The sequence below is a fragment of the Salmo salar genome, chromosome 12, assembly GCF_965601325.2.
Source record: "Salmo salar chromosome 12, fSalSal1, whole genome shotgun sequence".
Lineage (NCBI taxonomy): Eukaryota > Metazoa > Chordata > Actinopteri > Salmoniformes > Salmonidae > Salmo > Salmo salar.
In genome coordinates, this window is record NC_138302.1 from 17,244,319 (window position 1) to 17,255,300 (window position 10,982).

General features: G+C 50.0%; 2 non-coding genes across 2 annotated transcripts; both read left to right on the forward strand.

Moving 5' to 3' along the window:
* The first annotated feature begins 263 nt into the window (after positions 1-263).
* On the forward strand, positions 264-370 carry LOC123725760 (U6 spliceosomal RNA). The gene has a single exon (XR_006758274.2). It is a non-coding gene; the product is annotated as a U6 spliceosomal RNA (small nuclear RNA).
* Positions 371-10,152: 9,782 nt separating this feature from the next.
* Positions 10,153-10,259, forward strand: LOC123725756 (U6 spliceosomal RNA). The gene has a single exon (XR_006758270.2). It is a non-coding gene; the product is annotated as a U6 spliceosomal RNA (small nuclear RNA).
* The last annotated feature ends 723 nt before the right edge of the window (positions 10,260-10,982 follow it).

Genomic DNA, 10,982 nt, shown 5'->3' on the forward strand with positions numbered 1-10,982 from the left:
TTCTACCCTATCAACGTCCTAGACGGGACAGTGTACTCGCATATCACCCAGCATACATTGCAACTCTCTGAGGCAGAGGCTAGAACATTACAACACACAAGGTAGCCATTATTATCCCAACCAGGTTCATGTCCATACAATATCCTGTGGGAATCTTCTATGGGTGGTTTTTGAGCCTCTGAAGGTCTGTTTGACCCCAACCAGGATCCAAAACGTCAGGGGGGTTGTGCTCTATATATGAGGGCCTCTCCTATGTCTGTATTGTGCTCGCTTCGGCAGCACATATACTAAAATTGGAACGATACAGAGAAGATTAGCATGGCCCCTGCGCAAGGATGACACGCAAATTCGTGAAGCGTTCCTTATTTTGACCCCTTTTGACCCCTATATATAATGTTTTGGGGGTGGGGCATCCACCTTCCTCCTAGTATTACCTGTAAAATATTTTTTAAATACCATTGGAAATTGTGCCATAATGGCAGTGACTTCATGTTAATTTTGTTCCATTACTCCATCTGGTAGCCACATAGCGTTATTGCATCCATTGGCTTTATCACCGACACTGTCAGCCAATCCAATGACATGGGGGGGAAGAGAAAAAGAGGGAGAAAGACAAAAGGGGGAGAAGAGTGGGAGAGAGTGAAAAGGGCGGGATAGAATTCAAATGGGGTGAGGGAAAAGGAGGGGGAAAATAGTGGGGTGGAAAAATATAGAGGAGAGCAAGGGAAATATGGGAGGGGAAAAGTGGCAGGAAATAGGGGTCGGAAGTGAAATATGGGAGGGGTAAATAGTGGGGTAGAGGAAAATAGGGAGAAGACCTCCAGCATTCCCATAAAGGAATAAAAACATTTAAAAAATTGCACGGTGCATGGCTGGACAGTCTGGAGCAAAAGCTGAAAATAGTGCAACGAGAGAGAAGTTGGACTGTCGTTTTTTGGAAGATTTTTTTGAAAAACGTCCAAAATGGCCCGGGTGGGGGGTGCTCACTACCCAGCCATGGACCCCAGCACCCCCCTCTAGGCATTAAAAACCATTTAAAAAAATGTTCACCTAGTAAGATTGAAAAAGGGAGAGACAAATGCGGAAGAGGGAGAGGAAAAAAAAGAGAAACCAAAAACAGAACAAAGAGAGGGGGAAAGGGAGAGAGCGAGAGAGAAAAAAGGGAGAAGAGAAAGGGGGAGAAGAGAGTGGGAGAGAGGAGAGAAAAGGGAGAGAGGAGAAGAGAACGGGAAAGGACGAGAAAAAAGGGAGGGAGAGGGAAAGGGAGAGAGAAGAGAGTGAGGGGAGAGAAAAAAGGGAGGGAAAGGGAGAGAGAAAGGGGGAGGGAGAGAGGAAAAGGAGAGAGAGAGAAGAGGGAAAGGGAGAGAGAAGAAGGGAGAGGGAGAGAGAAGAGAGTGAAAGGGAGAGAGGGGGAAAGGACGAGAGAGGGAGAGAAAAAGGGAGCGAGAGGGAGAGAAAAAGGGAGCGAGAGGGAGAGCGAGAAAGAAAAATTGAGAGAAAAAAGGGAGAGATGAGAGAAGGGGGAGAGGAGAGAGGGAAAGAGAAAAAAGGGAGACGAGAGATACGGGGCGATAGAGAAAAAAGGGAGAGGGGAGACCGAGAGAGAGACAGGCAGAGAGAGGAGAGGGAAAGGCAGAGAGAGGAGAGGGAGAGAGGGAAAGAGAGAGAGGGAAAGAGAGAAAAAAGGGAGGGAGAGAAAAAAGGGAGGGAGAGAGAAAGGGAGAGAGCGAGGGAAAAGGAAGAGAGAGCAAGGGAAAAGGAAGAGAGAGCAAGGGAAAAGGAGAGAGGAGGGAAAGGAAGAGAGAGCAAGAGAAAGGGGAGGGGGAGAGAAAGGAAAAGAGTGCGAGAGGAGGGAAAGGAAGAGAGAGCAAGGGGAGGGGGAGAGAAAGGGAAAGAGTGCGAGAGAGGAAAAGAGAGAGAGAAAAAAGGGAGAGAGGGAAAGGGAGAGAGAGAAAAGAGAGGGGGAAAGGGAGAGAGAGAGAGAAGGGGGATGTCATTGGATTGGCTGACAGTGTCAGTGATCAAGCCAATGGATGCAATAGCGCTATGTGGCCACCAGATGGATGTTAATTTTGTTCCAATACCTCCATCTGGTAGACACATAGCGCTATTGCATCCATTGGAAAGGGAGAGGGGGAGAGCGCGAGAGAAAGGGAGAGAGCAAGAGAAAGGGAGAGTGAGAAAAATTGATGGACAAAGAGAAAGGGAGAGAGAGCGAGAGAAAGGAAGAGAGCAAGAAAAATTGATGGACAAAAAAATTGAGAAAGGGAGAGGAGAGCGTGGGAAAAGGAGGAGCGAGCGAGAGAAAGGGAGAGCGAGCGAGAGAAAGGGAGAGCGAGCGAGAGACAGGGGGAGAGAGCGAGAGACAGGGGGAGAGACAGGGCAAGGGGGAAAGGGAGAGGAGAGCGAGGGAAAAGGAGAGGAGAGCGAGAGAAAGGGAGAGCGAGCGAGAGAAAGGGAGAGCGAGCGAGAGAAAGCGAGAGAGCGAGAGAAAGCGAGAAAGAACGAGAGCGAGCGAGAGAAAGGGAGAGAGAGAAAGAGAGAGAAAGGGAGAGAGAGCGAGAGAAAGGGAAAGAGGGAAAGGGAGAGAGAAGGAGTGAGAAAAAAGTGAGAGAGGAAAAGGAGAGATCGAGGGAAAGGGGGAGAGAGGGAGACCGAGAGAGGGAGAGAGATAGGGAGAGCGAGAGGGAAAGGGAGAGAGAAAATGAGGGGGAGATAAAGAAAAATAGAGAGCAAGAGAAAGGGAAAGGCAGAGAGAAGAGAGCGAGAGAGGGAAAAGGAGAGAGAAAAAAAGGGAGAGAGCGAGAGTGAGCGAGGGAAAAGGAGGGGGAGAGAAAGAAAAATAGAGAGCAAGAGAAAGGGAAAGGCAGAGAGAGGAGAGGGAGAGAGGGAAAAGGAGAGAGAGAAAAAAAAGGGAGAGGGAAAGTTAAACAGTTGTTGCAGAGAAAAATATGACAGAGAGGGAGAGAGATGTCTTTGGATTGGCTGACAGTGTCAGTGATAAAGCCAATGGATGCAATAGCGCTATGTGGCCACCAGATGGATGTTAATTTTGTTCCAATACCTCCATCTGGTGGCAACATAGCGCTATTGCATCCATTGGAAAGGGAGAGACGGGGAAAGGGGTAGAGAGCGAGACGGGGAAAGGGGTAGAGAGAGAGCGAGACGGGGAAAGGGGTAGAGCGAGACGGGGAAAGGGGTAGAGCGAGACGGGGAAAGGGGTAGAGAGCGAGACGGGGAAAGGGGTAGAGCGAGACGGGGAAAGGGGTAGAGAGAGAGAGGGAGAGCGGGAGAGAGAGAGAGCGGGAGAGAGAGAGAGCGGGAGAAAGGGAGAGAGAGCGAGAGAAAGGGCGAGAGAGCGAGAGAAAGGGAGAGAGAGCGAGAGAAAGGGAGAGAGAGCGAGAGAGCGAGAGAAAGGGAGAGAGAGCGAGAGAAAGGGAGAGAGAGCGAGAGAAAGGGAGAGAGAGCGAGAGAAAGGGAGAGAGAGCGAGAGAAAGGGAGAAAGGGAGAGAGAGCGAGAGAAAGGGAGAGAAAGGGAGAGAAAGGGAGAGAGCGAGAGAAAGGGAGAACGAGAGAAAGGGAGAACGAGAGAGGGAAAGGCGAGAGGAGAAAGAGGGAAAGGGGGAGAGAGAGAAAGAGAGCGAGGGCGAGAGAAAGTAGAGAGAGGAGAGGGAAAGGGGGAGAGAGAGAAAAGAGCGGGAGAGAGGGGATGGGGAGAGGGGAAGAAGATCGAGGGGAAGGGAGAGAGCGAGAGAAAGGGAAAGAGGGAAAGGGAGAGAGAAGGAGTGAGAAAAAAGTGAGAGAGGAAAAGGAGAGATCGAGGGAAAGGGGGAGAGAGGGAGACCGAGAGAGGGAGAGAGATAGGGCGAGGGAGAGCGAGAGGGAAAGGGAGAGAGAAATGAGGGGGAGATAAAGAAAAATAGAGAGCAAGAGAAAGGGAAAGGCAGAGAGAAGAGGGAGAGAGGGAAAAGGAGAGAGAAAAAAAGGGAGAGAGCGAGAGTGAGCGAGGGAAAAGGAGGGGGAGAGAAAGAAAAATAGAGAGCAAGAGAAAGGGAAAGGCAGAGAGAGGAGAGGGAGAGAGGGAAAAGGAGAGAGAGAAAGAAAAAAGGGAGAGGGAAAGTTAAACAGATGAGAGATGTCTTTGGATTGGCTGACAGTGTCAGTGATAAAGCCAATGGATGCAATAGCGCTATGTGGCCACCAGATGGATGTTAATTTTGTTCCAATACCTCCATCTGGTAGACACATAGCGCTATTGCATCCATTGGAAAGGGAGAGGGGGAGAGCGCGAGAGAAAAGGAGAGAGCAAGAGAAAGGGAGAGCGAGAAAAATTGATGGACAAAGAGAAAGGGAGAGAGAGGGAGAGAGCGAGAGAAAGGAAGAGAGCAAGAAAAATTGATGGACAAAAAAATAGAGAAAGGGAGAGGAGAGCGAGGGAAAAGGAGGAGAGAGAGAGAGAAAGGGAGAGCGAGCGAGAGAAAGGGAGAGCGAGCGAGAGAAAGGGAGAGAGAGCGAGAGAAAGGGCGAGAGAAAGGGAGAGGGACAGGGGGAGAGACAGGGCAAGGGGGAAAGGGAGAGGAGAGCGAGGGAAAAGGAGAGGAGAGAGAGAGAAAGGGAGCGAGAGAAAGCGAGCGAGAGCGAGCGAGAGAGAGAAAGGGAGAGCGAGAGAGAGCGAGAGAAAGGGAGAGCGAGAGAGAGCGAGCAAAAGGGAGAGAGAGCGAGCGAGAGAAAGGGAGAGAGCGAGAGAAAGGGAGAACGAGAGAGGGAAAGGCGAGAGGAGAAAGAGGGAAAGGGGGAGAGAGAAAGAGAGCGAGGGCGAGAGAAAGTAGAGAGAGGAGAGGGAAAGGGGGAGAGAGAGAAAAGAGCGGGAGAGAGGGGATGGGGAGAGGGGAAGAAGATCGAGGGGAAGGGAGAGAGCGAGAGAAAGGGAAAGAGGGAAAGGGAGAGAGGAGTGAGAAAAAAGGGAGAGAGGAAAAGGAGAGATCGAGGGAAAGGGGGAGAGAGAGGGAGAACGAGAGAGGGAAAGGGCGAGAGGGGGAGAGGAAAGAGAGGGGGAAAGGGCGAGAGAGAGAGAAGGGAAGGGAGAGAGCAAGAGAAAGGGAAAGGGGGAGAGAGAAGAGAGCGAGGGAAAGGGAGAGAGTGAAGAGAGTGAAGGGAGAGAGCAGAGGAGAGAGGGGGAGAGAAGAGAGAGGAGAGAGGGAAAGGGCGAGAGAGGAAAATAAGAGAGAAAGGAGAGAGACGAAAGGGGGAGAAAGAGAGGGAGAGAAAGAGGGGGAGAAAGAGGGAGAGCGAGAAAAAAGGGAGAGAGGAGAGAGGGAGAGAGAAAGAGAGAAAAAAGGGGGAGTGAGAAGAGCGTGAGGGGAGAGCGAGAGATACGGGGCGATAGAGAAAAAAGGGAGAGAGGAGAGGGAGGGGAGAGGGAAAAGATAGAGGGGGAAAGGGAGAGAGGAGAAGGAAAGTGGGAGCGGGAGAGAGAAGAGTGGAGAGAGAGAAAAAAGGGAGAGAGAGGCAAAGGGAGGATGAGAGAGCAAGAGGGGGAAAAGGAGAGAGCAAGAGGGGGAAAAGGAGAGAGGGCGAGAGAGAAAAAAGAGGGGGAAAAGGAAAGAAGAAAAGGGAGAGAGGGAGAATAAAGGGAGAGAGGGAGAAGAAAAGGGGAGAGCAGGAGGGGGAGAGAGAAGAAAGGGACATAGAGAGGGGGGGAAAGGGAGGATGAGAGGGGAGGGGAGAGAGAAAAAAGGGAGGATGAGGGGGAAAGGGAGAGAGAAAAAAGAGAGGGAGAGGAGAGGGAGAGAGAAGAAAAGGGAGAGGAGAGGGAGAAGAAAGGGAGAGAGGGAGAAGAAAAGGAGAGAGGAGGGAAAGTCAGAGAGAGCAAGAGAGGGAGAAAGGGAGGGGGAGAGAAAGGAGAGAGAAAAAAGGGAGAGAGAGGCAAAGGGAGGATGAGAGGGGGAAAGGGGGAGAGATGAGAAGGAAAGTGGGAGCGGGAGAGAGAAGAGTGGAGAGAGAAAAGAGGGAGAAAAAAGGGAGAGAGAGGCAAAGGGAGGATGAGAGGGGGAAAGGGAGAGAGCAAGAGGGGGAAAAGGAGAGAGGGAGAGAGAAAAAAGAGGGGGAAAAGGAAAGAAGAAAAGAGAGGGGGAGAAGAAAAGGGGAGAGCAGGAGGGGGAGAGAGAAGAAAGGGAGATAGAAAAAAGGGATGGGAGAGGGGGGAAAGGGAGAGAGGAGAGGGAGAGAGAAGAAAAGGGGGAGAAAAAAGGGAGAGAGGGAGAAGAAAAGGAGAGAGGAGGGAAAAGGAGAGAGGAGGGAAAGGCAGAGAGAGCAAGAGGGAGAAAGTGAGGGGGGAGAGAGAGAAGAGAGAAAAAAGGGAGGATGAGAGGGGGAAAGGGGGAGAGAGAGAGTAGAGTGAGAAAAAAAGGAGAGAGCAAGAGGGGGAAAGGGAGAGAGAAAAAAGAGGAGAGGGAGAGAGAAGAAAAGGGGGAGAAAAAAGGGAGAGAGGGAGAAGAAAAGGAGAGAGGAGAGAAAGGCAGAGAGAGCAAGAGAGGGAGAAAGTGAGGGGGAGAGAGGAGAGAGAAAAAAGGGAGGATGAGAGGGGGAAAGGGGAGAGAGAGAGTAGAGTGAGAAAAAAAGGAGAGAGCAAGAGGGAGAAGAAAAGGGAGAGAGGGGGAAAGGGATGAGAGAAAAAAGAGAGGGAGAAAGGGAGAGAGCAGGGCAAAGGGAGGGAGAAAAAAGGGAGGGAGGGGGAGAGAGGAGAGTGAGAGGGGAGAAAGAAAAAAGGGAGAGAGGGAAAGGGAGAGAGAAAAAAGGGAGGATGAGAGGGGAAAGGGAGAGAGAGGGGGAAAGGCAGAGAGGGAGAAGAGAGGAGAAGGAAAGAGGGAGCGGGAGAGAGGGAGAAAAAAGGGAGAGGGAAAAGGAGAGGGAGAAAGGGAGAGAGGGAGAAGTAAAGGGAGAGAGAAAAAAGGGAGAGAGCGGGAGGGGGAGAGTGGCGAGTGAGAGGGAAGAGAGAAAAAAGGGAGAGGGAAAAAGGGAGAGATGGGAGAGAGGGAAAGGGAGAGAGGGAAAGGGAAAAAAATATGGGGGAGGGGGTATAGGGAGAATGGAAAAAGTGGGAAAATATAAAGGGGAAAATAGTGGGAAAAAAATAGGGTAGGGGAAATCCAGGAGGGGAAAATAGTGGGGAAAAATATAGGGGAGGGGAAGGCAAATCATTTTCCCCTCCCCTATTTCAACCCCCCTATTTTTTCCCCCATATATTTTCCACAGCTCTAATTTGGCCCTCCCCCTATGCTCCCGTCCTCATATTTTCCTCCTATTTCCCCTAACTACCCAGCCATGGACTTCCAGCAACCCCCTGAAGCCATTTAGAGCCATACCGGAATTTGCACCTGGTAACCCGTTCAATTACCAGGTGCACATCTGGACTTAGTCTGTGGAACAAGAGCTGAACATCGTGCAATGAGAGAGAATTTGGACTCGGTTTTCTGATTTCAAAAAAATTCTATTTTTTCTCCTCATTCTCCCCTTTTTCTCCTCACTCCCCCCTTTTCTCTCGCTCTCTCCCCTTTCCTCGCTCTCCCTTCTCTCCCTTTTCCTAACTCCCCCTTTCGCTCCTTATTCTCCCCCTTTTTCTCTCTTCCTCTTTCTCCCTTCCCCTTTTTCTCTCTTTCTATTCCTTTCTGTCGCTCTCTCCTCCCTTTTTCTCACTCCACTTTTGTTGGCTCTCCCCCCTTTTCTCTCCTCATTCTCCACCTTTTTCTCACTCCCCTTACCTTTTTTCTCTCTCTCCCCCTTATCACTTCTCATTCACCCTCTTTTTTTCCCTCTCCCCTCTTCTCTCCCTTTTTTCTCTCTCTCCCTTTACTTCTCCCTCTCTCCTTTTCCCTCTCTCGCTCTGCCTTTCCCCCTCTTGCTCTCTCCCTTATCTCGCTCTCTCTCCCTTTCCCCCTCTCCCCTCTCATCCTCCCTTTTTTCTCTCTCTCCTCTCTTCCCCTCCCTTTTTTCTCACTCCCTTTGCCCTGCTCTCCCTCTCTCGCTCTCTCTTTCCCTCTTCTCTCCTTTTCCCTCTCCCCCTTTTCTTCTCCCTCTCTCCCTTTCTTCTCCCCCTCTCCCTTTTCTTCTCTCTCCCTCTCCTCTCCCTCTCTTTTTTCTCTCTCCCTTTCCCCCTCATCCTCCCTTTTTTCTCTCTCCCCTCCCCTCTCATCCTCCCTTTCCCCCCCTCTCCCCTCCCTATGTCCCTTTCTTCTCTCTCCCCCTCCTGCTCTCCCCTTTTCTTCTCCCTCTCTCCCTTTATTCTCCCTCTCTCCCCTTTCTTTCATTTTCCCCCTCTTTTTTCTCTCTCGCCCTCTCCTTTTCCCCCTCTTGCTCTCTCCCTTTCCCCCTCTTGCTCTCTCATCCTCCCTTTGCCTCTCTCTCCCTTTTTTCTCCCTCTCTTCTCTCTCTCTCCACTCTTCTCTCTCCCGCTCCCACTTTCCTTCTCCTCTCTCTCCCTTTCCCCCCTCTATCTTTTCCCTCTCCCTCTCCTCTCCCCCTTTTTTCTCCCCTCTCCCTGTCTTTTTTCTCTCTCCCCCTTCTCTCATTTTTCTTCTCCCTCTCGCCCCTCTCTCTCACATTTACGTCATTTAGCAGACACTGTTATCCAGAGCGACTTACAAATTGGTGCATTCACCTGATGTTGTCCAGTGGAACAACCACTTTACAATAGTACATCTATATCTTTTTTGGGGGGGGAGGGTAAGAAGGATTACTTCATCCTATCCCAGGTATTCCTTAAAGGAGGTGGGGTTTCAGGTGTCTCCGGAAGGTGGTGATTGACTCCGCTGTCCTGGCGTCGTGAGGGAGCTTGTTCCAGCATTGGGGTGCCAGAGCAGCGAACAGTTTTGACTGGGCTGAGCGGGAAATGTGCTTCCGCAGAGGTAGGGAGGCGAGCAGGCCAGAGGTGGATGAACGCAGTGCCCTTCTTTGGGTGTAGGGACTGATCAGAGCCTGAAGGTACGGAGGTGCCTTTCCCCTCACAGCTCCAAAGGCAAGCACCATGGTCTTGTAGCAAATGCGAGCTTCAACTGGAAGCCAGTGGAGCTCTCCCCCTTGCTCTCACTCCCCTTTCACTCTCATTTTTCACTGCTACAAGTGTTTGTGGCTTTTTCTCCCTCGCTCCCCCCTTTTAAACTTTTTCTCTCACGTATTCTCTCCTCTGTCTTTTTACCTTAATTCCACTTTCTTTTTCCTCTCCCTCCCTTTTCTCTTAACCAATTTTCTTTCCCCCTTACCTGCTCCCCCTCTCTCTCTCTCTCCCCCCCACCACCAGTTTTAAAAACTCTTATTGAACCACACTGGCAATGTGTCAACATGAAAGTTGAAACAGTCACCTTCCGGCCACATATGAATATCTAGTTCTCTGTCGCTCTGCTGTTTCTCTCGTTCTAGTTCTCTCTCTGTCTCTACTACTCTTCTGTGTCGCTCTATTCTGCTTCTCTCGCTACTAAATGGGGAGTTAGTTATAAGTGTCTTTGGCCGGGCCATGTTGCAGAGAGCGGGGGAAGGGTGGGGAACAAAGACCAGGGGAAGAGCAACTCAAACCAGCAGGGGGAGGAGTCCAAAAGCTTATTACACTACATTTTAGTCTAGAATCATTCCTTAAAATAATCAATTAAATGTCTCTACATCTATAACTAAAGTCAAAATGTCACAAAACAGCAGTTTTTACAGTTGTTCACTTTCTTTCTTACCACATAAGGTACAAGATTTTAAAATCCCCATGTTAGGGTATTGTTGGCGTAGGCTTCACAACATTTCCTGCTACGTCTGTGTGTGAGGACCTTTTGTGAATGCAGCGCCAGAGAGTGTCGGGTTTCAGTGAGTGGGTGGGGTTTTGTGCGAAGGCTTTTGTTACGTCGTTATGTTCTACCCTATCAACGTCCTAGACGGGACAGTGTACTCGCATATCACCCAGCATACATTGCAACTCTCTGAGGCAGAGGCTAGAACATTACAACACACAAGGTAGCCATTATTATCCCAACCAGGTTCATGTCCATACAATATCCTGTGGGAATCTTCTATGGGTGGTTTTTGAGCCTCTGAAGGTCTGTTTGACCCCAACCAGGATCCGAAACGTCAGGGGGGTTGTGCTCTATATATGAGGGCCTCTCCTATGTCTGTATTGTGCTCGCTTCGGCAGCACATATACTAAAATTGGAACGATACAGAGAAGATTAGCATGGCCCCTGCGCAAGGATGACACGCAAATTCGTGAAGCGTTCCTTATTTTGACCCCTTTTGACCCCTATATATAATGTTTTGGGGGTGGGGCATCCACCTTCCTCCTAGTATTACCTGTAAAATATTTTTTAAATACCATTGGAAATTGTGCCATAATGGCAGTGACTTCATGTTAATTTTGTTCCATTACTCCATCTGGTAGCCACATAGCGTTATTGCATCCATTGGCTTTATCACCGACACTGTCAGCCAATCCAATGACATGGGGGGGAAGAGAAAAAGAGGGAGAAAGACAAAAGGGGGAGAAGAGTGGGAGAGAGTGAAAAGGGCGGGATAGAATTCAAATGGGGTGAGGGAAAAGGAGGGGGAAAATAGTGGGGTGGAAAAATATAGAGGAGAGCAAGGGAAATATGGGAGGGGAAAAGTGGCAGGAAATAGGGGTCGGAAGTGAAATATGGGAGGGGTAAATAGTGGGGTAGAGGAAAATAGGGAGAAGACCTCCAGCATTCCCATAAAGGAATAAAAACATTTAAAAAATTGCACGGTGCATGGCTGGACAGTCTGGAGCAAAAGCTGAAAATAGTGCAACGAGAGAGAAGTTGGACTGTCGTTTTTTGGAAGATTTTTTTGAAAAACGTCCAAAATGGCCCGGGTGGGGGGTGCTCACTACCCAGCCATGGACCCCAGCACCCCCCTCTAGGCATTAAAAACCATTTAAAAAAATGTTCACCTAGTAAGATTGAAAAAGGGAGAGACAAATGCGGAAGAGGGAG